Here is a 24,965-nt window from a genome sequence, read left to right as displayed (position 1 = left end):
TTTAGAACAAATGCTAGGAAGTTCTTCTTTACTCAGAGGGTGGTGGACACATGGAACGCGCTCCCGGAGGTTGTGATAGGGCAGAGCATGCTACGGGGGTTCAAGGAAGGTTTAGAGAAATTCCTGAAGGATAAGGGGATTGAGGGGTACAGATAGAAGTAGAAATGGGTTATAGGAAAAGTTAGGGACCACCTAACAGGTCATGGATCTGATGGGCCGCCATGTGTGCAGACTGCTGGGCACGATGGACTTCTGGTCTGACCCAGTGGAGGCAACTTCTTATGTTCTTAATTATGATACGCCTGTCTCTTACCGCAAGTAAATCTACTGTTTAGGAAAAGATAGTAGCTTATTTTGTTCTATTTGGGAGCAGCTAATAATGAAGATAGACCCACTCAAGTTAGCCTGTGGTAGTCTTGGAAACATCCATATTAGACCCATATGTCATTCTGGGTAGGATGATTATACAATAAGGAAGTCCTCTTCTTCTTGGTTTGCATATTTATTTTTGAACAAAAGGGAAGTATAACTGAGTTTTCATGTTTATTCCTGGAAACAGGCTCTGTAAGGATAAGTCCTGATCTGTTATCGTGGATTAAACAAGATGGAGAGACACATATCCAGGATCCCCAGGATTCAGGAGAGAGAGATGTTAGACATTCAGACACGGGTGAGTAACAGATACTCTACAGAATGATATGGGCTATAGTAATAACTACAATACAGAGTAAGAGGAGGTATTTCAGTGTACTGGTGAGCAATAACTACTCTGCAGTATAAGGAGGTCTTAGATAGTAAAACAAATGACTTATCTGTACGGAGAGCAGTATATATGTCCTCCCAAGTGGATGATGTCAACTGATGGAGCCCAGCATTGGAAAGAGTTTACAAAGCCACAGAAGTTTCTAGAGCTTTCGTGAGCTGCAGACCTTGAATCTCTAATTCTTCCCATTCTGTGTCTTCACGGTTGAGCACCTCAGTCCTGTCTCCTGCTTAACAGAGAAGCAGCTCCCAAGGAAGGTGAATTGGGCTTGTGAGAAATTATATCCTGCTGAACAGGCAGAATACATGTTCCAGTGCGAGCTATTCTAGACATGTGGGTTGTATCCCAATGGCTGTGCTCCACCTCTAAGAACATAACTTAGCGCAGAATTCTCCAGGGACGCATAATTACCTGAAGTTGGCATAGAATTTAGTATCGGGTTGCACTCCCTCTCTGAATCACTCCCTCTCTGAATCACTTCGAGCAGCCAGTTTGCAGGCTTCCCTCTACCGCAGTCCCATCTTCAATAATGTCACTTCCTCTTTCTTTGCCAGAACCATAGTAGAGGAAAACCTGCAGAGCTGGTGGGAGGCTGCTATTGAGTGGAATCTGCGTGGCTGTGGTAGTGGACAATGGGGAGAAAGTGAGAGATGTTGGCTGGTGGGGGTGCATGAGAGATGCTGGCTGGGGAGAGAGATAGCATGAGATGCTGGCTGCGTGGGTTCAGGGATAGAGAGAGAGATTTTGGCTTGAGAGGGGATAGGGGAGAGAGGCTGGCTGAGGGGTGGAAGATCCTGCTAAATGAGAGGCACAGAAACATAGAGAAGAGATCCTAGATGGGGACTGAGCATAGAGACAGGGACACTGAAGCAATGCTGGGCAGAAAGAGGGACAGACATGGAGAAGAATGCTTGAAGGGGAGCGACAGAGGCATGAAAGGACTGCTAGACACAGGGACATTGATTCTGACAGAGGGATAATGGATGCAGGGGAATGGAGAGGGACACAGAGGGCAGAAGCTCAGGATAGAAACAGGAGGGACAGATGCTGGACAGGACACATAGAGACAAAATGTAAAATGGACAGACGATCCTAGGAAGAAGAAAAGCAGAAAAGGGACTCTGGGACCTGAGAGAATGGAGAAATAAGCTGCTCAGACAACAAAAGAGAGAAAAAAGGTTTTTTAAATTCTGAATCTATTGAAATATTTCAGCTTTCAGATATGTTTTTCGACAATATAAAGGCAATGTGAAGTACTATGAAAACAAATCAACCAAACTTCACTAAGTTGGGCTTTTACAAAGTTGTGCTTCTAGAAGAAAGTCACTAAGTGAGAAAAACTTGAAGAACCCTTGTTTTCGCTAGTGGAATTTAATAAAAATACGGAAATGTACTGAAATTCTGGATAATTAAGTACAAATATGGTTAAATGTTGTCAAACTTGCAGAATTTTGAAATGTTTTGTTCAGAATTCCGCCAGGAATAATCAGTAGTTCAGAGGTATTTTGGGGAATTATGGCCCTTGACAAGTCTTCGTTATACAAGTTGGTTCATGGTTTTGTCTTGAGTTGACTTGATTATTGAAGCTCCTTCTTTGTTGAGCTATCCAAATATACTATTAACTGCCTCCAAAACATTCAAAATACAGCTATTAAGACTTTTATGGGAGACTTTACCATGTTTCTCCACTCCTGAAGGGAGTCCATTGGTTACCATATTTTTATCAAGCCACATTTAAGATGTTGGTTCTGACACACAGAGCCTTTTACTGAGGTTTCTTGGGTAATTTATTGATAATCCCTTACCATTTAGGATCTTTGAACCAGAACTTATCCTATCTGTGTCTTGAGCAAAATCGGATCCTACTAGAGAATCCGCTTTCCTTTATAGGGCACCAGCCATGTGGAATTCTCTGCCCCAACATTTACGGTTAGAATCCCATCTAGATTGATCTCACTTTTATTCTTTAGCATTTTTGGGGCTCCGATATTACGGTAGACTTTTATACATAGCTATGGGATCAACCCTACTGATTCCTGTATCGTTGTTTTGTCTTTTGTGTGATTGATTATATTGGGGTAAATTATTATTGTAAACTGTGCTGTTTAGTCCCTAATAGAAGGGCAATATATCAAGTATAATTACCGTATTTTTCACTGCATAAGACGCACCTGACCATAAGACGCACCCAAGATTTAGAGGAGGAAAACAAGAAAAAAACATTCTGAACCAAATTCTCCCTGCCAGGCTCTGCACCCAACCCCACACTCCTTGTCAGGCTCTACACCCTGTCCCCCTCCCTGCCAGGCTCTGTACCATTCCCCCCTCTGGTGGTCTAATGGTAGGCGGGGACAGGGCAGGACAGGCAAGCCTAGTGGCAGGGCAGGCAGGCACCCCTTACCTTAATTTCTCCAGCTGTCTGGCAGTCCAGCGCTGTAGGGCAGGAGCTTACAGCCTCCTGCCTTTCCATCTGACTTTCTACCCAGTGGCAAGCAGAGTCGTAGCGGCAAGAAGGCAGGCGCAATTTTTTCGCTTCCTGCCATGCCACTCCTTGAATGGCGGTCCAGCCTTACAGCCTCCTGTCCTTCTCTCCTTTCTCCCCCGAACGGCAGTGGGAAGCAGGCAGGTGTGAGTTTTTTGCTTCCTGCCTTGTCCCGCGCCGCTCTGTGAATGGCTGTCCCAGTTCTCACGAAAGATAGAGTGAGAAATACGGTAATAAATAAATATTAACATGGTAAGATAGTAGATGACGGCTGATAAAGACCCGAATGGTCCATCCAGTCTGTCTAACCTTACCATCTCTTTAAATTACTGATTTAATTTAAATATTTCTTCTTCTTAGCTATTTGGGCCAAAACCCAAAGTTCTGCCCGGTACTGTGCTTAGGTTCCATCTACTGAAGTCTCCATCAAAATGATTAAAAAAATCCAGACTGACAATAACATGCTTAGGTTTAAATCTTTTCTTGCTCTTTCTTTGGGAGCATCTTCTTTCTGGAATTCTTTTGTAACTATTGGACTTGCTTATAAAACAAAAGGTTTATGTATTTTTGGATCCTAGGCAGCTCTAGAATTTTCCGTGAGAGAGGGAACATGCGATCAGAGGTGGTTGAAGGCGGGAACAAGATTTTGAATGTAGTTGTGGGTGGGAGAGTTCCTGTTTTGATGTGGGCTATATTTCCTGCTGTTAATTCGTTAATTAAATTGTTTAATTTCCCTTTAGCTTTATTGCTGTTTGAAAAATTAGTTCCATAACCTAATTTAAAAAAAGAGAGAGGTTTGAAGACTTATGTGCTAATTTGTAGAATTTTCTTAATCTCAGAAATCCTATCTAGTCATGTGAGCCCAGAAAACTTTGTTTCTTGACATTAATAGCGTTCCATAGTTCCTAATGCACGATTACCGTCTTTTGTTTCTATCCAGCAGATACTGAGGCAATGCAGGAGACGAAGAGGGAGGAGAATAAAAAAAAATGGCTTTTAGAAATTGAACCCATCTCAAGACAACCAGGAAATGTTGGTGAGAATATTTCCCAGAGGAATGAGAGTCAAAACACAAGGAATTATCAACAGGAATCGGAGAAGAAGCAGAGAGACCCTGCAAGAGACTCTCTAGATGCAGTCACTGAGGGTGAGAAAAGTGACGGGGAACTCACAAACATCCCTGAGCTCCAGAGACACCCGAGAGAAGAGAAACCCTTACGAAGTAAAAACAGCGACCAAATGGCTTTTCAGCTCCATCGGGGAAAGAGGAAAGGGAAGAAATCCATTCTGCAAGACACCGTTGGAAAAAGCCTTGGTAAGATATATCATTTCTTATTGCCCAAGAGAATCCACCCCAGGGTGAGACCCTTTTTGTGTTGTCAGTGTAGAAAAGGCTCCAAATGAAAAGTGAAGCTGAAATACAGCAGAGAACGCATGCAGAAGGGAATCCTTTTACGTGGAGTTGAATGTATGAAAGCATTAAGTCCTAGGGATGGCTAGTCCAAACATTTTGTTTAGTTTCATTTCTTCTTTTATTTTAGTTCCTCTTCATTTTTGTTTCAAGGGCAAATATCACCAAGAGTGTGAACTATTTGTAAATGTGGCACACTGGTGAAAAAAAGGGGAACTATTTCCGATGGTGTTCCAGTGGGTCACGTGTGCAGTATTTGCAAAGAGGACACGCTATTAATGGCAAACCAAAAGACACCAAGGGGCAAATTCTATGAATGGTGTCCCAATTGTAGGCTGCGGTAGGCGTCCTACCACTGTCTAACCAGCCAATCAAATAGACTCAGCCATTGAACTGATCGTGACAAGGGAATTTCCATGCCGCGGTCAGTTTAGCGGCTGTACCAGGGAACCTGACCGTTTCCCCCCCCCCACCCGAGGAATGCCCACTTCCTCCTTCTGGAACCTCTGAAGCAACTCCCCCAAATTTCCATGGCTGGAGGAATGCCCAATTCCACCTTCCGCCATCCCCAAGACATCCCCTGGCAGGAGGTATGCCCAAACCCTCCTGCCGCTGGGATCATCATCCCCCAAATCCCCTCAAATACTCACCAACTCCACCCTGACACTCCCCAACACCCCAACTCCCCAAGATCCCCCTGCAGCCCTTGAACATCCCCCATACCTTTTTCTGATGGCTGTCAAGAGGAATGCTAACTCCCTCCTGCCGGCAGGCCCACCACTGCAAAATGGCAGACGTTCCCCTTCTTGGTGCATTCTGGGATGAATTGGGAGTGGCCTGACTCCAATTGGCCAGATCCCTAAATCCCCTGCCATGGGATCTAGTCAGTTGGAGTTTTAGGAAGCCTTAGGCATCTGAGCCAGTCAAGGCCTTAGGCCATTCCCCAATGCATCCCAAAATGCACCAGGATGGGGAAGGCAGTGGCAGCCTGCCGGCAGGAGGGAGTAGGCATTCCTTTTCCAGCCATCAGCCAAAGGTAGAAACATAGAAACATAGAAAAATGACGGCAGATAAGGGCCATAGCCCATCAAGTCTGCCCACTCCACAGACCCACCCCCTAAGTCTGCTCTAGAGACCCCGCTCCAAATGACCCATTCTTAACTCCACCCTCTCAGGGATCCCACATGGGCATCCCATTTTCCCTTAAAATCTGGCACGCTGTTGGCCTCGATCACCTGTATCGGAAGCTTGTTCCAGTGATCAACCACTCTTTCGGTGAAGAAATACTTTCTGGTGTCGATATGAAATTTCCCTCCCCTGAGTTTAAGCGGATGCCCTCTTGTGGCTGAGGGTTCTTGGAGAAGGAAAATATCTTCTTCCACCTCGATACGTCTGGTGATATACTTGAACGTCTCAATCATGTCTCCCCTCTCCCTACGTTCCTCGAGAGAGTAGAGCCGCAATTTGTTCAGCCTCTCTTCATATGAGAGATCCTTGAGCCCCGAGACCATCTTGGTGGCCATCCGCTGAACCGACTCTGCTCTTAGCACATCTTTATGGTAATGTGCCCTCCAGAATTGCACGCAGTATTCCAGATGTGGTCTCACCATGGTTCTGTACAACAACATGGTGACCTCAGGCTTCCGGCTGACGAAACTTCTGCGGATGCAACCTAATATTTGTCTTGCCTTAGATGAAGCCTTCTCCACTTGATTGGCAGCTTTCATATCTGCACTGATAGTCACTCCCAAATCCCGTTCTGTTACGGTCCTAGCTAAGGTCTCACCATTTAAGGTGTAAGTTCTGCACGGATTTCTACTGCCGAGGTGCATGACCTTACATTTCTTGGCATTGAAGCCCAGCTGCCAGGTCGATGACCAACGTTCTAACAAAAACAGGTCCTGCGTCATACTATCGTGTAAATTGGAGCCGCTCACTATGTTGCATAGTTTAGCGTCGTCGGCGAATAGTGTTATTTTGCCTTGAAGGCCCTGAAACAGGTCCCCTATGAATAAGTTGAAAAGTAGCGGGCCCAAGACTGAGCCCTGCGGTACTCCACTCGTCACTTCTGACGTTTTAGAGAGAGTACCATTAACCACCACCCTTTGAAGTCTACCACTTAGCCAATCTTTGACCCATGCGTTTCTCCCAACCCCATCGATTTCATCTTGCTCAGCATTCTACGATGAGGGACGCTATCGAAAGCTTTACTGAAGTCTAGGTACACTACGTCTAGGGATTCTTCCAAGTCCAGCTTCCTTGCTACCCAGTCAAAGAAGCTGATGAGATTGGATTGGCAGGACCTACCCTTGGTGAATCCATGTTGACTGGGATCCCGTAGATTCTACTCATCCAGGATCGTGTCTATTTTTCGTTTGATTAGTGTTTCCATGAGTTTACACACTATTGATGTTAGACTCACCGGTCTGTAATTCGCAGCCTCCTCTCTGCAACCTTTTATCCCAGGACAAGCAGGCATGATATTCTCACATGTGGGTGACGTCATCTACGGAGCCCCGATGCGGACAGCATTTCAAGCAAACTTGATTGAAGATTCAAGCTTGCTGTGCTGCACCACGCATGCGTGCCTCCTGCTCCACTAGAGGGCGCATCCCCTCCTCGTGGTCTCCAGTTCGTTTTTTTCTGCGGAGCCAAGAAGTCCTGTATTTTTTTGGCTCTGCCCCATGTGCCTTCTTGCACCGCAATTTCTTATTTTAAATTCGTTGGAAGTCGCTGTTCGCCTGTTTATTATTTTACATTTTGTTCCTGCTACCGAATCGCGAAGTCGCGGTTCGTTTTTGGCCGCCTGGGGGCTCCCGGGTTGTCGCGGCCGCGTGGCCTCCCTGGCCGCGGCCTAATTTTTATCTTATGTCCCGGCCCTTGTCTGGGTTTAAAAACTGCACCCGGTGCGAGCGTCTGCTTTCGCTTACCGACCCGCATTGTTGGTGCATCCGGTGTTTGGGTGCTGATCATCCCACCGAGTCCTGTCCCCGGTGTGCCACTTTCCAAAACCGGGCGCTCCGTCGGCGTAAGGCCAGGATGGCGGACCTTTTTGCGGTCGACCAACCCTCGACCTCAGCCTCGAGGTCGGCCCTGGCCTTGACCTCGGCCTCGGCTCCCTCGGCCCCGCCCCGAGACTCGACCCCGAAGACCTCAGGTTCCCTGAAGTTCTCGGCTCCGGGTAAGTCCCCTCTTCCTTCCTCAGGTTCCGCACCAGCGAAGAAATCATCCTCGGGGACGCCGGCCGGACATGGTGGGACCTCCGTGCCTTCGGTCCCGGCGAAGTCCTCCAAATCTTCTGGCCGTGCCTCCAGCACAAGGGAATACTCTGATACGAGGTCGCCCCTGGTGGAATGCACTACGGCCTCGGACATGCCTTCGATGCTGTCCGTGCCGGTCTTTCAAGACATGCTCCGGGCGATGATATCGTTGGAGCTGTTCGTGGCCCTCGCTCACCTTAATCCGGCCTCGACCTCACGTGCGCCGGACCAGCCTGAGCCTCGCGTCGAAGTACCTCGGGGCAAGCTGCGCCGCTCTCGACGCCTCTCGGATTCCTCGCCGAGGTCTTCGAGCCGTTCTTCCCCCACGGGGTTCCGCGGGGCGAAATGTCGCTCGAAGCATGTCGAGACCTCGGGCCGTCGGAGTTCGAAGAAACCCCGGAGCTCACCTCCACTGCGGGGTCGCTCCCCGACTCCTCGCTCCGGAGGGCGGCTGATGGTGGCGGAGTTATCGCTCACCAACCCTCGGCTCTTGTTGACTCCCCCTCGATCCGGGGATCCGGTCCGAGGCTCCAGGCTTTCGCTGAGGGAGTTCGGGGAGAGGTCTCCGGCACACCGTCGGTCGGTACCTCTTACCCCGGCGGTGTCCCCGAGGGGTTCCTCGAGGCGGCGCAGGTCCTCGACATTGGAGCACTTTCACAGCGTTTCCCCGGTCTCGGATAGAGTGTCTGAGCGTGAGGGTCCTTCCTTTTCGGCAAGACGCAGGTCTTGTTCCCCGTCCCCACAAGGGGCTACGTGAACGTCCCGTCCTTCTTTTACGAGGTTCGTCCAGGACATGGGACGCGCCCTTGACTTGGACCTACTGTCGGACTCGAGGTATTCCAAAGAGTACCTGGCGGAGCTGGATATGCCTTCTCCGCCTCGAGAGTCCCTCAGGCTGCCGTTGAACCCTGTGCTCCGGCAAACCTTCATTAAGAACCTCGAGACTCCTTACATGGTGACGGCTGTCCCATCTAAAATGGAGTCGAAGTACCGTATGGTACCCTGCCCGGGGTTTGAGCAGCCACAGCTCTCTCACCAATCGCTGTTGGTGGAATCTTCATTGAAAAAGGCTCACCCCTCCCGGGTCTCCGCTGCGGTCCCTCCGGGTCGCGAGGGCAGGACCCTGGACAAATTTGGTCGCCGTCTATATCAGAACTCTATGATGGCCTCTAGAGTGCTGAACTACACTTTCACTTTTTCATCTTATCTTAAACATCTGCTTGGGCTGTTGAGCGCCTTCACGACGGATTTGCCAGCCTCTCGCCAAGGGGCTTTTGGCCTCCTAGAGGATTTTTCTAACCTCCGTCTCCACCTGTTTCATGCAGCTTACGACGGTTTTGAGCTTTCCTCGAGGGTCGCCGCCTTTGCTGTGGCCATGCGCCGGCTGGCGTGGCTGCGCTTGGTCGACATGGACCCCAACCTCCAGGACCGGTTGGCTAACCTTCCTTGTGTCGGTAAGGAACTCTTTGACGACACTATTGAAGCGGCTACGAAACGCTTGTCGGAGCATGAGAGGTCGTTTGCCTCCCTCGTGCGCCCGAAGCCCAAGCCGGCCGCTTCTCGTCCCCTACGGGGCACGCCTCGCCGTTACCCACAAAAGTCTACCCCGGCTTTCTCTAGGCCTCCACCTCGGTGTCAGCAAGCTCATTCGAGGGCATTGTCGAAATCTCAGCCGACAGCCCCTGCCAAGCCATCTCCGTCCTTTTGCCGGGATGCGCAGATGGGGGCTGGCCCTCTCCGCGCCTCCGTCAGGCCTTCTTCCCATCGGAGGACGCCTGCGAGCCTTTTACCCTCGTTGGGAGTCCATCACGTCGGATGCTTGGGTCCTTGGCGTGATCTCATCCGGGTACTCTCTCAACTTTCGGAAGATCCCTCCCGACATCTGAAAACCTGGCTTTTTTCTAAAATCTAACTCTCCCTCCTCTCTGACATCCTAGCTCTCTAACTTTCTTCTTCCCTCTGATCTTCATCTAACTCTTTCCCTGGAGTTCCTTTCTCATTACAATCCCTGTAAACTGTGCCGAGCTCCACGACCGTGGAGATGGCGCGGTATAAAAACCTAAGGTTTAGTTTAGTTTAGCCCTCCGAGCGCTTGTCCCCCCAATTGGGCGCAGTTGCCCCTCCTTCTCTCAGAGGCTCGAGACCTTCTTCGCCTGCGGGCGGTGGAAGTGGTCCCCCCCTGCCAACGGGGGCAAGGGTTTTACTCCCGTTACTTCCTGGTACCGAAGAAGACGGGAGACCTGCGCCCTATTCTGGACCTGAGACGCCTCAACAAGTTTCTAGTAAGGGAAAAGTTTTGAATGCTTTCCCTTCCGATTCTTTACCATCTGCTCGACGAGGGCGATTGGCTCTGCTCCCTCGATCCGAAGGAGGCCTACACACATGTCCCGGTGCATCCCGCTTATTGCAGATTCCTGCGATTTCAGGTGGGAGACCTACATCTACAATATCGGGTCCTCCCCTTTGGACTGGCCTCGTCTCCTCGGGTATTCACAAAGTGTCTCGTGGTGGTCGCAGCAGCCTTGCGCTCCCAGGGTCTTCAAGTATTCCCCTACCTGGACGACTGGCTGATCAAGGCTCTGTCCAGGGAAGGGGTTATCTCAGCGACCCGACAGACTATTATTTACCTTCAAGGTCTGGGGTTCGAGGTAAACTTCCCGAAATCACAGCTGTGCCCCTCTCAGTCCTTACAGTTCATCGGGGCCGTGCTGGACACGGTTCGCCTCCGTTCCTTCCTCCCCCCTCCGCGTCTAGAGGCGTTAGTAAGTCTGAGTCGAAGGATTTCGCTGCTGACCTCGGTATCAGCACGGCAGATGATGACTCTTCTAGGCCACATGGCCTCTACCGTCCACGTCATACCCTTCGCCCGTTTCCACCTGAGGATTCCTCAATGGACCCTGGCCTCTCAATGGCGTCAGGACCGGGACCCGATCGATCGTCCCGTGACAGTTACTCCTTCCTTGCAAAGATCGCTCCGTTGGTGGACCGACTCTTCGAATCTTTCCAGCGGTTTACTATTTCTTGCCCCTCCACACCACAAGGTCCTCACCACGGACTTGTCGGAGTACGCTTGGGGGGCTCATCTGGATGGTCTAAGCACTCAGGGAATGTGATCAGCAGAGGATCGTCGCTGTCACATCAACGTGCTGGAGCTTCGGGCCATCTATCTCGCTGCAGTGGTTTTTCAACATCTGCTTCATGACCAGGTGGTTCTCGTCCGTACGGACAGCCAGGTGGCGATGTATTATGTCAACAAACAAGGTGGGACCGGGTCCTGGTCCCTCTGTCAGGAAGCTCTCCGTCTCTGGGAGTGGGCGGTGTCCCACAACATCTTCCTTCGAGCGGTTTACATACAAAGGGAGTGAAATTGTCTGGCGGACAGGCTCAGTCGCCTCCTCCAGCCGCACAGATGGTCCCTGCATTCTCAGGTCTTGCGACAAGTGTTCGACAGGTGGGGGACGCCACAGATAGATCTGTTCGCCTCCCCCCTCAATCACAAACTGCCTCTCTTTTGTTCCCGGATGTACTCCCCGGACCGTCTCGAGGCCGACGCCTTCCTCCTGGATTGGGAAGGGTGGTTCCTGTACGCGTTTCCGCCTTTCCCTCTGATTCTGCGGACGCTGGTCCATCTCAAATCGGTGCGGGCCATTCTGATCTTGATTGCTCCTCGGTGGCCTCGCCAGCCTTGGTTTTCCCTACTACTTCAACTCAGTGTCAGGGAACCTCTGCTATCTCAGAGTCGGGGTTCACTGTTACATCCCAGTCTTCAGTCTCTTCATCTGACTGCTTGGTTTCTCTCCCCCTGACCTCTCTCCCTGTATCTCAGTCGGTCAGGGAGGTATTGGAGGCTTCTCGGAAAGTCTCGACTAGACTCTGCTATTCTCAGAAGTGGACTAGATTTTCGTCCTGGTGCTCCTCTCACCGCCAGGACCCGGTGTCGGTCCCTGTGTCTTTGGTTCTGGAGTATCTGCTTCATTTATCTCATTCTGGCCTGAAGACAAATTCCATTCGTGTACATCTTAGTGCGATTGCTGCCTTCCATCATCACCTGGATGGGAAGGCTCTTTCACTCCATCCCTTGGTCTCTCGCTTCATGAGGGGTCTTTTGAATGTTCATCCTCCTCTCAAACCTCCCCCTGTGGTTTGGGATCTTAATGTTGTCCTGGCTCAACTTATGAAACCTCCGTTTGAGCCTCTGGATAAATGTCATCTTAAGTTTCTCACTTGGAAGGTGATTTTCCTGCTTGCCCTCACTTCCGCTCGGCGGGTTAGTGAGCTGCAGGCGCTGGTGGCGGACCCGCCTTTCACGGTATTCCATCATGACAAGGTGGTTCTCCGCACTCATCCTAAGTTTTTGCCTAAGGTGGTGTCTGATTTCCATCTCAATCAGTCCATTGTTTTGCCGGTGTTCTTTCCCAAGCCCCACTCTCACCCTGGAGAGGTGGCGCTCCACACTCTTGACTGTAAGAGAGCGTTGGCCTTTTACCTTCAACGCACTCAGTCTCATCGGACAGTTCCACAATTGTTTTTGTCCTTCGACCCTAATCGGTTGGGTCGCCCAGTTTCCAAGTGCACCTTGTCCAACTGGTTGGTTGCTTGTATTTCTTTTTGCTACGCTCAGGCGTGTCTCGAGTAACGGGACATAAGGTCCGAGCGATGGCAGCTTCTGTAGCTTTCCTCCGGTCCACGCCTATTGAGGAAATTTGCAAGGCTGCCACGTGGTCTTCGGTTCATACTTTCACCTCTCACTACTGTCTGGATACATTGTCCAGGAGCGATGGCCGTTTTGGCCAATCGGTATTACGTAATCTGTTTTCTTAAATTGCCAACTTCCCTCCATCCCTTTGCAGTTAGCTTGGAGGTCACCCACATGTGAGAATATCATGCCTGCTTGTCCTGGGATAAAGCACAGTTACTTACCGTAACAGGTGGTATCCAGGGACAGCAGGCATATATTCTCACAACCCGCCCGCCTCCCCGAGGTTGGCTTCTTTGCTGGTTATGTGAACTGGAGACCACGAGGAGGGGATGCGCCCTCTAGTGGAGCAGGAGGCACGCATGCGTGGTGCAGCACAGCAAGCTTGAATCTTCAATCAAGTTTACTTGAAATGCTGTCCGCATCGGGGCTCCGTAGATGACGTCACCCACATGTGAGAATATATGCCTGCTGTCCCTGGATAACACCTGTTACGGTAAGTAACTGTGCTTTTTATGCAGTGGAACGACGTTAGCCGTTTTCCAGTCCATGGGTACTCTCCCTGTAATGAGGGAGAGATTGAAGAGTACGGATAGCGGTTCCGCCAGGACATCACACAACTCCCTGAGTACTCTGGGGTGTAGATTGTCCGGTCCCAGGCTTTATTCACCTTGAGTGTTGTCAGCTCGCAGTAGACGTCTCCGGGTGTGAACTCAAAATTCCAAAACGAGTCTTTCACTCTTTGCTTTGTCTGTAAGTGTGGACCGTGACCCGGTGCTTCGCTGGTGAAGACCGAGCAGAAGTACTCATTCAGAAGTTCCGCTTTTTCGGAATCTGATTCCACGTACTTCCCGTCTGTTTTTTTTAGGCATACTATCCCATCTGTGTTCCTTTTCCTGTCGCTAATGTACCTGAAGAAGGATTTGTCTCCCTTTTTGAGGTTCTTCGCTAAATTTTCTTCCACTCGAAAGGCATTCGGGGACTGTCGGGATCTTGTGGTGCCGAGGAGTGTCAGGGGTGAAGTAGGGGAATGTTTGTGGGGCTTCGGGGCATGATGAGGCCAGCAGCAGGAGGGAGTGGGCATCCCTTCTGCCAGGCAACTTTGCAGGGGAGATGGGTTCCCTGCCGCGGCTGCTAAATTGATTGCCTCAGGGAGATTCCCATGTTACGATCAGCTCAGCGGCAAGAAGATTCGCTAACCAGCACCTGTGACATTGACGCCGGTTAGAGAATTGGGATGGTTAGGTGGAGTTAGGCGTCTGTCCATCAATGGGATGTCCATGTGTGATTCTGAAAAACCGCTTAGTCAGCTGCTGAGACGAGGCGTCCTATACAGAAATCTGGCCCCAAATGTCTTTTTTTCTGCTTGCTTTAGTTTAATGACATGGGACATGTCCTGGGCTTTTCCCATGTCATTGCCATCCCTTTTAATTCCGCACCAGGAAAACTACCAGTATTTGACTATCTGGGACTAATCTAGTTATCAGCTTATGCTTAGTGCCCCTGGCTGAATATTTACCCATAACTAATTAATACAAATGAATAAAAGTAATTACTTAAAAACGATTTGATATCATATCTAAGAAAGCACAAAATAATCCAAATGAGAAACAGTCTACATCTGTTTATTGTGATAATAATTTTTATCATCAAACAGGTTTAAAATGTCTTCAGAGGATCCATGAGAGTGAGAGGCCATTTACATGTTCAGAATGTGGTAAAAGCTTTAGTCAGCAATCAACTTTAAAAAGGCACAAGAGGATTCATACTGGAGAGAAACGATTTACATGTTCAGAATGTGGTAAAAGCTTTAGTCAGCAGTCAAATTTAAAAAATCACAATAGGATTCATACCGGAGAGAAACCATTTACATGTTCAGAATGTGGGAAAAGCTTTAGTCAGCTGTCACATTTAAAAAATCACAATAGGATTCATACCGGAGAGAAACCATTTACATGTTCAGAATGTGGTAAAAGATATCGTGATCCATCAGCTTTAAGAATACATAAGAGCATCCATACTGGAGAGAAACCATTTACATGTTCAGAATGTGGTAAAAGATATCGTGATCCATCAGCTTTAAAAAGGCACATTATGATGCATAGTGGAGAGAAACTATATACCTGTTCAGAATGTGAGAAAAGCTTTAGTTGGCAATCAACTTTAAAAAGGCACAAGTGGACTCATACTGGAGAGAAACCATTTACATGTTCAGAATGTGGGAAAAGATATAGTAGTCCCTTAGCTTTAAAAACACATAAGAGGATTCATACTGGAGAGAAACCGTGTACCTGTTCAGAATGTGGGAAAAGCTTTAATTATCCATCAAATTTAAAAAGGCACAAGAGGATTCATACTGGAGAGAAACTATTTACCTGTTCAGAATGTGGGAAAAGCTTTAATTATCCATCAAATTTAAAAAGGCACAAGAGGATTCATACTGGAGAGAAACTATTTACATGTTCAGAATGTGGGAAAAGCTTTAGTCGGCAGTCACATTTAAAAAATCACAATAGGATTCATACCGGAGAGAAACCATTTACATGTTCAGAATGTGGCAAAAGATATAGTGATCCCTCAGCTTTAAAAATACATAAGAGCATCCATACCGGAGAGAAACGCTTTACATGTTCAGAATTTGAGAAAAGCTTTAGTCAGTAGTCACATTTAAAAAATCACAATAGGATTCATACCGGAGAGAAACCATTTACATGTTCAGAATGTGGTAAAAGATATCGTGATCCATCAGCTTTAAAAAGGCACATTATGATGCATAGTGGAGAGAAACTATATACCTGTTCAGAATGTGAGAAAAGCTTTAGTCGGCAATCAACTTTAAAAAGGCACAAGTGGACTCATACTGAAGAGAAACCATTTACATGTTCAGAATGTGGTAAAAGCTTTATTCAGCAGTCACATTTAAAAAATCACAATAGGATTCATACTGGAGAGAAACCATTTACATGTTCAGAATGTGGTAAAAGACATAGTGATCCATCATCTTTAAAAAAGCACATGATGTTGCATAGTGGAGAGAAACTATATACCTGTTCAGATTGTGGTAAAAGCTTTAGTCAGCAGTCATATTTAAAAAAGCACAAGAGGATTCATACTGGAGAGAAACCATATACCTGTTCAGAATGTGGTAAAAGCTTTAGTTGGCAGTCAGCATTAAAAAGACATGAGAGGATTCATACTGGAGAGAAACCATATCATGTCCAGAATGTGGCAAATGTTATAGAGATCCCTCAGCTTTAAAACTACACAAGAGGGTTCATACTGGAGAGAAACCATTTACATGCTCAGAATGTGATTTAAACTTTAGTCGACAATCATGCTGTGCAGAATGTTGTAAAAGCTTAAATGGGAATCACATTTAAAAAAGATAGAGGAAGAGTCATAAAGGAGATACAGAAAGAAAGTGTATATGAACGTTTAAGAGTGGCAGAAGGAACAACTATCAAGCAGAAATTCCTGATAGAAAATATTGTACAAAGCTAAAACTAATATTAAAGAGTGTACTAACATTACACCATTTCTGCTTTCTTCTATAGCTTTGGTATTCTTGACTCATCTATAACTTTAAGTGTAGACTGTACATTTTTAGACTTGAAGAAGGGATGAGCCTCATAGAAATAGATTATAGACAATGCTCACTGTCTCCGGCTGAATATTGACCTATAACAACTCAACAATGAATAGAAATTGGAATATAACTAATTATGTATAAAAACTGTGATTATCCATATGGGAGAGAAAGATTCTCCATCGCTTGAGTACCTGAATAAATTCATATTTACTGTTCTGAGCTCCCTTGGGAGAATGGTATAGAAAATTAAATGAATGAATGAATAAATATATATCTTATGATTAAACTTTGTATCATCAAACAGGTTTAAAATTACTTCAGGGGTCCATGAGAGTGAGAAGCCATTTACATGTCTAGAATGTGGTTAAAGCTTTAATGACTAAAACAGCACAAGAGGCTTCATATGGGGGTAATTACCCTTAAAGGAAACAATATTCTTGTTCAGAATGTGGTAAAATTTTTTAGGTGGAATTGGCTTTAAAGGGGCAGAAGAGAATACATACAGGAGAGAAACCATATACCTGTGGTAAAACCTTTAGTTACAAATCACACTTAAAACTCCACATGAGGATTCATACTGGAGTAAAACCATGTGGAGAGGCATAATCGAAAGTGTGCCTAAGTCTTAGGTTGGATGTCTTGTGCAAGATGTCCACAAACCCAGTAGGGAAATTGTCCATTTTCAAAGCTGCCAAACATCTATCTTTTATTTTTGAAAAAGAGCTAGGTATAAGTTTTGGTCCTTAGAACATCTACTTTATTCCTCATTTTCAAAAATAAAAGTGTCCACGTGAGAAACATACAAAAGCAAGTTTTGTAGATGTAGCCACCAACTACTTTGATCTCGGCAGAAAGAATCCCTATCAGCTGAGCCAGTTTCGAGGATTCCCAGTGGCTCAGCTAATAAGGATTGCCCCTGCCAGGATCAGCTGAGCCGTTGAACCCTACACCCATCCCCCTGACATCCATAGACCTTTTTGACATTCCTCCTACATCCCTGGGCCCCCTCCCACATTCCCGGACTACCTATACCATCATATGAGAAAACAGAAGGAGGGAAGCCCATCCCCTCCTGCCTTCAGTGCCCCACGCTACAAATGACAGGGCTTTCTCCCTCCCAATGCCACAATGGTAAATCGTAATTGTTTTTACCCAGTTCCTCTGCACTTTTCTTGTATCCCTACTGCCGGTCTTAGGTTGATTTATTCCAATCCAGATGGAGTTCGGATTATCCTAACTTCGGAACAGAAAGCACAACCTTCTGCCAGTCCAGATGGAGTTAGGAGGATATCGGACTGAGTAGCCTTGCTCGGTGCTTCCACTGCTGCTGGAAAGACAGCCAAGAGTGTAATATTTAAGAAATAAAACCTTGTTTGTTATGTGTTAGTTTGTACACTGCAAGAAAGCATTTCCATTAGGCATGATTTTAAGAGTCTCTGAAAAATAAAACAAATATAAATGATAATTAACATTTTTTCTTCATACAGTATACTTTGTGTTTCTTTTCAATTTGTGGTTACCATAATTAATTAATATGATTAATTAATATTATTTGAGGCTAGTAGGGATACTGCGGGGGATGGTAGGGACGATAGTTGCAGAGATGAGGCGTTGACAGGGATGGTGGTCATGGAGACAGGATGGGGATAAATGTTTTCCTCGTGTCATTCTCTAACTCTTAGTCCAGTGAGTTTCCAGTTTTTCCATCCCATTGGAAAAATAGGTTCTGACAAACCCTGCAAAATACTCATTGATGGCGTCAATGACATCCTTGTTTTGAAATTTACCAAAAACTTTTCAAATGCACCACTGTTACCAAAAGATTGACATAGGGGACGTGATCAATTCCAGACCGCTGCACTCATCTCTCATCTGGTGGCACCATTAAGAAGTACGTGTTGCACACTTTCAAATTTTTATATTAGATTTCCAGTGTTGGCACATTTTCAAGAGAAAATCAATAGTTGCCCTGACTTATGAATCAACCCACGTGCAGTAGGCTTTTGTCTGACATCACTTTCAGCGCTACGGCTGTGGTGTTTTTCACTTCATTTTCTTAAGAGAACTCTTTCCACGCAGTTGTTTTTTTCAGGGTTGAGAACATTTCAAGAGTTTTATAACTGCTCTTTCCAAGTTTAACACAAAATTCAGTCACACACCTCTGGCATATGAAGTCAACCCAACAATGATGTACATGAAAAAGTTACTATGAGTTTTTGCCTCTTTGGCTAGGAGGAGGCTTTGGTGCATAGGAAGAGGAATGGACAGTAAGAAAAAGGAGGTATTGATGCCCCTGTGTAAGACCTTGTTTGGTTGGAAAAACTATGTGGATAGGCTACATCCATGCCCCCAATTCTTCCATATATTCCTCAGTTCTTAATTCTATCTCAGGGGAGATCAAATAAAGAAATCTCTCACAAAAGTGTGGTTAAAATAGTCAAAGCTTTGAGGAGTATTTGACTGTTTACTGAAGTTGGTAAGTTCACAGTCAAAAGTCTCATCATATTACCTGTGGCTGGTCATTTTATTGGAAATTGACATCATTAATTAATTCATTATTAAACAGACGTAGGTGGTACGTCCTCCAAATTGCATACTTCAACAATATTCTATTGGGTCTATCCAAGTCATATGATTTCCCATTAATTTTACTTCCTTAGCAATAATGACTTAACCCATCACATGCTATTGGCATCATCTCTTGTCAGCAATAGAAGGAAGTGGACAGCATGCTGACCTTGCACACGTGTTCTATTCTATTGGAAATATCTCAAGCTCATCAATACATGAAGGAGGACACGGTACTACTCGAGAGGGTCCAGAGAAGAGCGACTAAAATGGTTAAGGGACTGGAGGAGTTGCTGTACAGTGAGAGATTAGAGAAACTGGGCCTCTTCTCCCTTGAAAAGAGGAAACTAAGAGGGGACATGATCTAAACATTCAAGATAATGAAGGGAATAGGCTTAGTAGATAAAGACAGGTTGTTCACCCTCTCCATGGTAGAGAGAACGAGACGGCACTCTAAAGTTAAAAGGGGATAGATTCCGTACAAACGTAAGGAAGTTCTTCACCCAGAGAGTGGTGGAGAGCTGGAATGCTCTTCCGGAGGCTATTATAGGGGAAATCACCCTCCAGGGATTCAAGACAAAGCTAGATAAGTTCCTGCTGAACCAGAACATACACAGGTAAGGCTAGACTCAGGGCACTGGTTTTTGACCTAAGGTCCACCGCCTGAGCGGACTGCTGGGCACGATGGACCACTGGTCTGACCCAGCAGCGGCAATTCTTATGTTCTTAATATTTGACTAGGTAAATGGAAGAAAAATATGTTTTTATAAACAAATATGTTAGTGTGACTTTTAGCTCATTTTCAGGGACCTATTGTCATGGCTCCAACATCTTGTTCTAGACATTAACCCCAAATATTTTGTTCTATTAAGGAAACATGTTCTTTAGCACTCTCCAGACCGGTACAGTTTAATCTTTACGAGTGGGTATATATCCAATCATGACCAGCAGGTGGAGACAAACCAAAACTGTGGAATAGTACATAAGAGGTACCTTCCCCTAGTCCTGTCAGTCTTCTTTCAGTCTCCAGCAGGTGTGAGTGAGTTGTACCCATCTCCCTTGGTAGGGCTATTGGAATTTGTTTAGGGATCCTAGTCTCCATTTTTGTGCCGGATTGATCTTGGGTGGGCCGTGTTTGGGGGTCCGTCCAACCTCGGTGTCAAACCTGGCGGATTTTGTGCTGGGTCCCTCCCCCCATTTCCTCCACCTCCCCAACATTTTTTAGAGGTGCCTCAGCAGTAAGCCTTGCCCCCTAAGTGAAGCAAGGCTTGCTGCTTTGAGAGCCAGAGAAGTCTGTTCTGTACAAAATAAAAAATCCTAAGGTAGTGCCGGTCTGAAGGGTTGCTTTCCCTTTAAATATACTGTAATTTACTGTATTTTTTGACTAAACGGCACTTTTCTTCTAGCTAGGTTGCGTATGGACCAATTGAGCACTTCTCAGGGAACTGGTGCACAAATTGGTCCAGACGTGTGGCACTCGCAGCCAGCCTGAACTCGGCTGTTTGGGCTGGGGCAGTGGTGGAGCTCCGTCCGCAGCGGTTGCAGGTGTCCAGGACTCCCTGCCGCTAGTGCCTCACGAGTCTGAAGGGAGCAGTGAGGCAGCCCTTTCTTCCCCTCTGCCTACGGAGGGATTTCCTCAGCCGCTGACGGTAAGGATAAAAAGGATTCCCTTACCGCCAGTTCGGGACTCCCTCTCAGCTGATTTTTTAACAGCTGATGCCGGCTTGTCTGTTTTAGCAGCTGGGACAGTTCAGGCTTCCCAGCCCCTGGAGGGGCTATTTTTGGTGGGAACTTCACCATTTTCACAGACAGGCCCCTCCATTTTGTTTGCAACCTCAGGTGACCTTCCCCCTGTATTGGAAAAACAGGGGCAGGTTTCAGCTGGGTCCCCTGCTGTGGCAAGGAGTCCCATGGGACCCCCGGGGTTTTTTCCCCCAATTTAATTTTTGCTTTGTGCAGAGCCTATTTTCAGGTGGCTGGGAGTCCCACGTGTTCCCTGGGGGTTTCGGGGAGGAGGGTTCCCTCCACATCCCCTGTGGCTTTGCCTCCCTCTTTCTCCTACCTCATCCAAGCACCTGCAGGTGGCTTGGGATGCAGATTGGTGGTCAGAGGAGCGAGTTGGCCTGGATGAGGACCTGGACTCTTTTGAGGAATTCCAGGATCCTCTTGGGATTGCGGTGGGGCAGCAGGTTTCCCACCTTCCTGGGAAGAGGCGTCCGTGGTGCACCTTTTTCAGAGGGATGAGCTATCAGACCTGTTTCAGCAGGTCTCCTCTGTGCTGCGTTTTGAGGAAGCACCACTGGAGACCATGTGTGTGGGGGACCCTCTTCTTAGGGGGATCGACGCTGCATCCCGCTCTTTTCCTATGCATCAGGATATTTGGGATCTCGTTCTGGTGCAGTGGAATACACCGGAGGCGACGTTTCAGTTGGCAAACACCATGACTCGTTTGTATCTCATCCCGGATGGAGAAAGGGCTACTTTGAAGTCGCCAATGGTGGACGCGGTGGTCTCAATAATTGCTAAGCAGCATACGGTGCCCATCATGAGAGTGAACCACTCCATGATCCAAAGAGGTTTGCCCTTCCCTCCAAACCCACCTGCCCAGACTGCTGCAAGTTGGTTCCGTTCAGGGAAGTGGCATCTGAAGGGGATGACGCTGTGGAGACCACTGAAAGAGGAGAGACTCCTGTAGAGGCTACATATGCGCTGTAGCCCAGGGGACCACCTCCAGGGAGGCCACCCTGGACCTGCAAATAATGCCAGGCTGAGAGAATCAGAAGATCCAGGAGATCTCTGATTTGCTTCTGAAGTTTCTGTCTGCGTAGCTTGGGGAAAAAAACACGGTATCAAAGAGAAGGCCCAGATACTCCAAGGTCTGCGACAGCAACAACGGGCTCTAATTGGAGTTGAAAATCCAACCCAAGCGTTGTAGCAGAGACATCACCATCTCCATTGCTCGTTCGTACTCCTGATGAGACAGAACCCGGATTAACCTGCCGTCCAAGTAAGGATGAGACAGACATGGGTCGGTAGCATGGAATGCTGCTACTATTTGGGGGTTTTGCCAGATACTAGTGACTTGGATTGGTCTCAGCGAAGACGGGATACCGGGCTAGAAAGACCATTGGTCTGACCCAGTAAAGCTATTCTTATGTTCTTATGTTAAATAAACAAAGACAAAAAACTCCACAAAAAAAGTCATAAAATGACAAACTGCAAAAATGTGGCGTGAATAATTATTATTAATTAAAATCACAGCATCTTATTCATCATTAGGACTGAACCTTCTTACTGTTGTTCTTGTACACATTAATAGGTTAAACCACATTAAGGAGCCAAAACCAAAACACAGGCTGTCACGGGCCAATTCCCACCCAATCTCCGCCCCAGACCCCGTCTCCATAATAATAGTAATTATAACCATTTTTTCCATTCATTTTTCATATACACACACAATATAATCTTATTAACACATAATGGTTAACCACAAAATTAAACTACACAAAACACACTGTATGCTTCTCAACATTCATTCCTACCAGCGATTACGAGTTTGGGGGGGAGGGGGGTCCGGGGTTCCGACAGGAGGAGTTGGGCATCCTCCTGTCGGCGAATTACGAGTTTGGGGGGTAGGGGGGTCCGGGGTTCCGACAGGAGGAGTTGGGCATCCTCCTGTCGGCGATTACAAGTTTAGGGGGGAGGGGGTTCCGGGGTTCGGGGTTCCGACAGGAGGAGTTAGGCATCCTCCTGTCGGTGATGGGACAGGCGGCCGCGGCCGCTATACTTTATTGCAGCAGGGAGATCCCTTGCCGCGATCAGTATAGCGGCCGCGTCTACTTACAATGTAGACCAGCATTTTGCTGGCCTACATTTTAAGCGTCTCTTCCTCTACTAGGACGATGCGTAGGGCCGCCTAAGTTCGCCTAAGGCCTGTAGGCAAGCTTAGGCATCTTGCGGGTCTCCCTAGGATCCCGGAGGCGCCTTCAGACCTGCCTGGGGAGCATTTTTTTTAAAAAAACGTGCATCCCGATTGGCTGATTAGACAGCTGTAGGACGTCTACAGCTGCCTAAAATCGGGACGCACTTTTGGAGAATCAGGGCCTTTATGTTGAAAAAAAAATGTCTTTATAAATATAAAAAACTTATCCTTCTGGCTTCCTGATGTAGCGTAGCGACACAAAGACTGTGTTGGAGCCGTGAACTGACCTTTTCAGATAAGTGGTGTACTGTTAAACAGCTTTTCGTAGAGCCATAAAATTTGCCACTCCAGTAGAAGCGAGAATCCTTGCTCCATGCAATGTGTTATGATTAAAATCCAAGCACCTTTCCAGCGACATTGTACCGCTGCTGTGGCGCCTTGCTGAAGAGCTTATGAGCACATTTAAATATCTAAAAGCCTTTAAATGTTATATGAAGATACTATTTGAGAAACTTGCCCAGTATTGATGTGAGGGATTTTTTTGTGTTTTGTTCTATTTTGAAAGTATTGCCCCCCTCAAGTGGACTGTAATTTAAAATCCCCGGTCTGTTTGGATCAAAGCCATCTTTGGCATTAACTTTTAATATTCAACTTTCTTCAATTTTTCTTCTTCCTTCTCAGATTTATCTATTTTTCCACATGCACCATCCCCTTCCCCCCATCCATGTGTATCATTTCCTCCCTCTTTCTTCTCCCTTATTCCAATCTTTTCTTAAACATTTTTTCCATCTTTCTTCCCCACCCTCCCATCCCTGTGCACCATCTTCTCTCTCTCCCCCTCCTCTCCATCCCTGTGTAGCACATCCCCTCTCTCTCTCTCTCTGGTGGGCTGACATCTTTCTCCTCTCCTTCCCACAGTCTGGCCTTTGTTTCCTTCCCTCCTCCCCCTTTGTGATCTGGCATCTCTCTGTCCTTCTCTTCCCCCTCTCCCCTACTCTCTCACCTTCTTCCCTGGCATCTCTGTCCTCCCCTTCCGTTTCCCTCCCCTGAAGGTCTGGTATCCTTCTTTTGTTTTCCTCCCCATCCCTGTGGTCCAGCATATAAATCACTCCTACTATGAGCCCTCATGACCTCCCCTGAATTCCTTCCTCCACAGGATCCAGTGGCAGCTGCTCTTTCACTCTTTGGGTTGTGGCAGTAAAGGTGAAGTAAATACGCTGCCTTTGCTGGTCTGGAAGCTCTCCCTCTGCTAAGGCTTCCTGCCTAAGTAGGGACATGAAGTAGTAGCAGAAGGAAAACTTCCAGTCGCAGAATCCAGTGTGTTTACCTCACTCACTCTGTCGGCGACCCGTAGAGAGGAAGAGCTTCTGCAGCAATGGATCCCATTGGGGTGGGGGTGGGGGTGGAATGGAAATCTGGACTACAGTGTCAACTGCCAAAAAGGTGGACCACCATTGGCTTCAATGACTCTACTCCTCTGCCCACCAACCCAGCCGGCTGATTAAGCGTTCCCCTTAACTGTATCCATGATATCCTGTTTGTCTGTCTTATCTATTTAGATTGTAAACTCTTTGGAGCAGGGACTGTCTTTTTCTTTGTGACTCTGTACAGCACTGCATAGGTCTGGTAGCTCTATAGCAAAAATTAAAAGTAGTAGCAGATTAAATTCTTTCCAACTACCGAGTCCTCACTTTCCCTCTTTCCCTGTCTTCCTCCAACTCACCACTTCTTTCCCTCACCCCTCCAGTATCTCACTAATCTGAACCTCCTCCACCCATCCAGCATGTGCCTTTTTTCCTTTATCCCCTCCTCCTATCCAGTATGTGCCCTCTTTCTATACCCCTCCCATCCAGCTTCTTCCCCTCTCCTCTCCACTTCCATCCATCCTTTGGGCAGGATCTGGACATGAATCGGGATCTTTCCCTGGCTCCAGGGTTTCTCTCTTGCAGGGCTGGGGGAAAGGAGAGAAGAACAGAAAAGGAGAGCGAGCACTGGAAGCTTTTAATAGGACAAAGGCCGATGACGTCACAAGGGGGAGGGCGGAGCTTCACATTTGCTAGACTCCTCCTGGAAGGGGCGGAGCTTGGACAGAGCTGAGATCCACAGGAGGCTGTGCGGGGAGGGAGGAGCCAGGGCAGGAGAATGGCAGCAGGGGTCCGTTTCCTACCTGAAGAAGACAAAAAGCCCTGCAATGATTCTCCTCATCTCCACTTCAACTCCTGTCCCCGCCCCAGGATCAGTCTGACCAATGAGTACCGGGAGCTGAAAATCCTC

At 47.3% G+C, this 24,965-nt stretch overlaps 1 pseudogene; it reads left to right on the top strand.

The window, feature by feature from the left end:
- Positions 1 to 17,654, top strand: part of LOC117355289 — a 75,566-nt pseudogene extending 57,912 nt beyond the window's left edge.
- The last annotated feature ends 7,311 nt before the right edge of the window (positions 17,655 to 24,965 follow it).

This window comes from Geotrypetes seraphini, chromosome 2, assembly GCF_902459505.1.
Source record: "Geotrypetes seraphini chromosome 2, aGeoSer1.1, whole genome shotgun sequence".
Taxonomy (NCBI): domain Eukaryota; kingdom Metazoa; phylum Chordata; class Amphibia; order Gymnophiona; family Dermophiidae; genus Geotrypetes; species Geotrypetes seraphini.
Note: the sequence above shows the minus strand (reverse complement) of the source record. Positions and strands in the feature narration are given on the sequence as shown.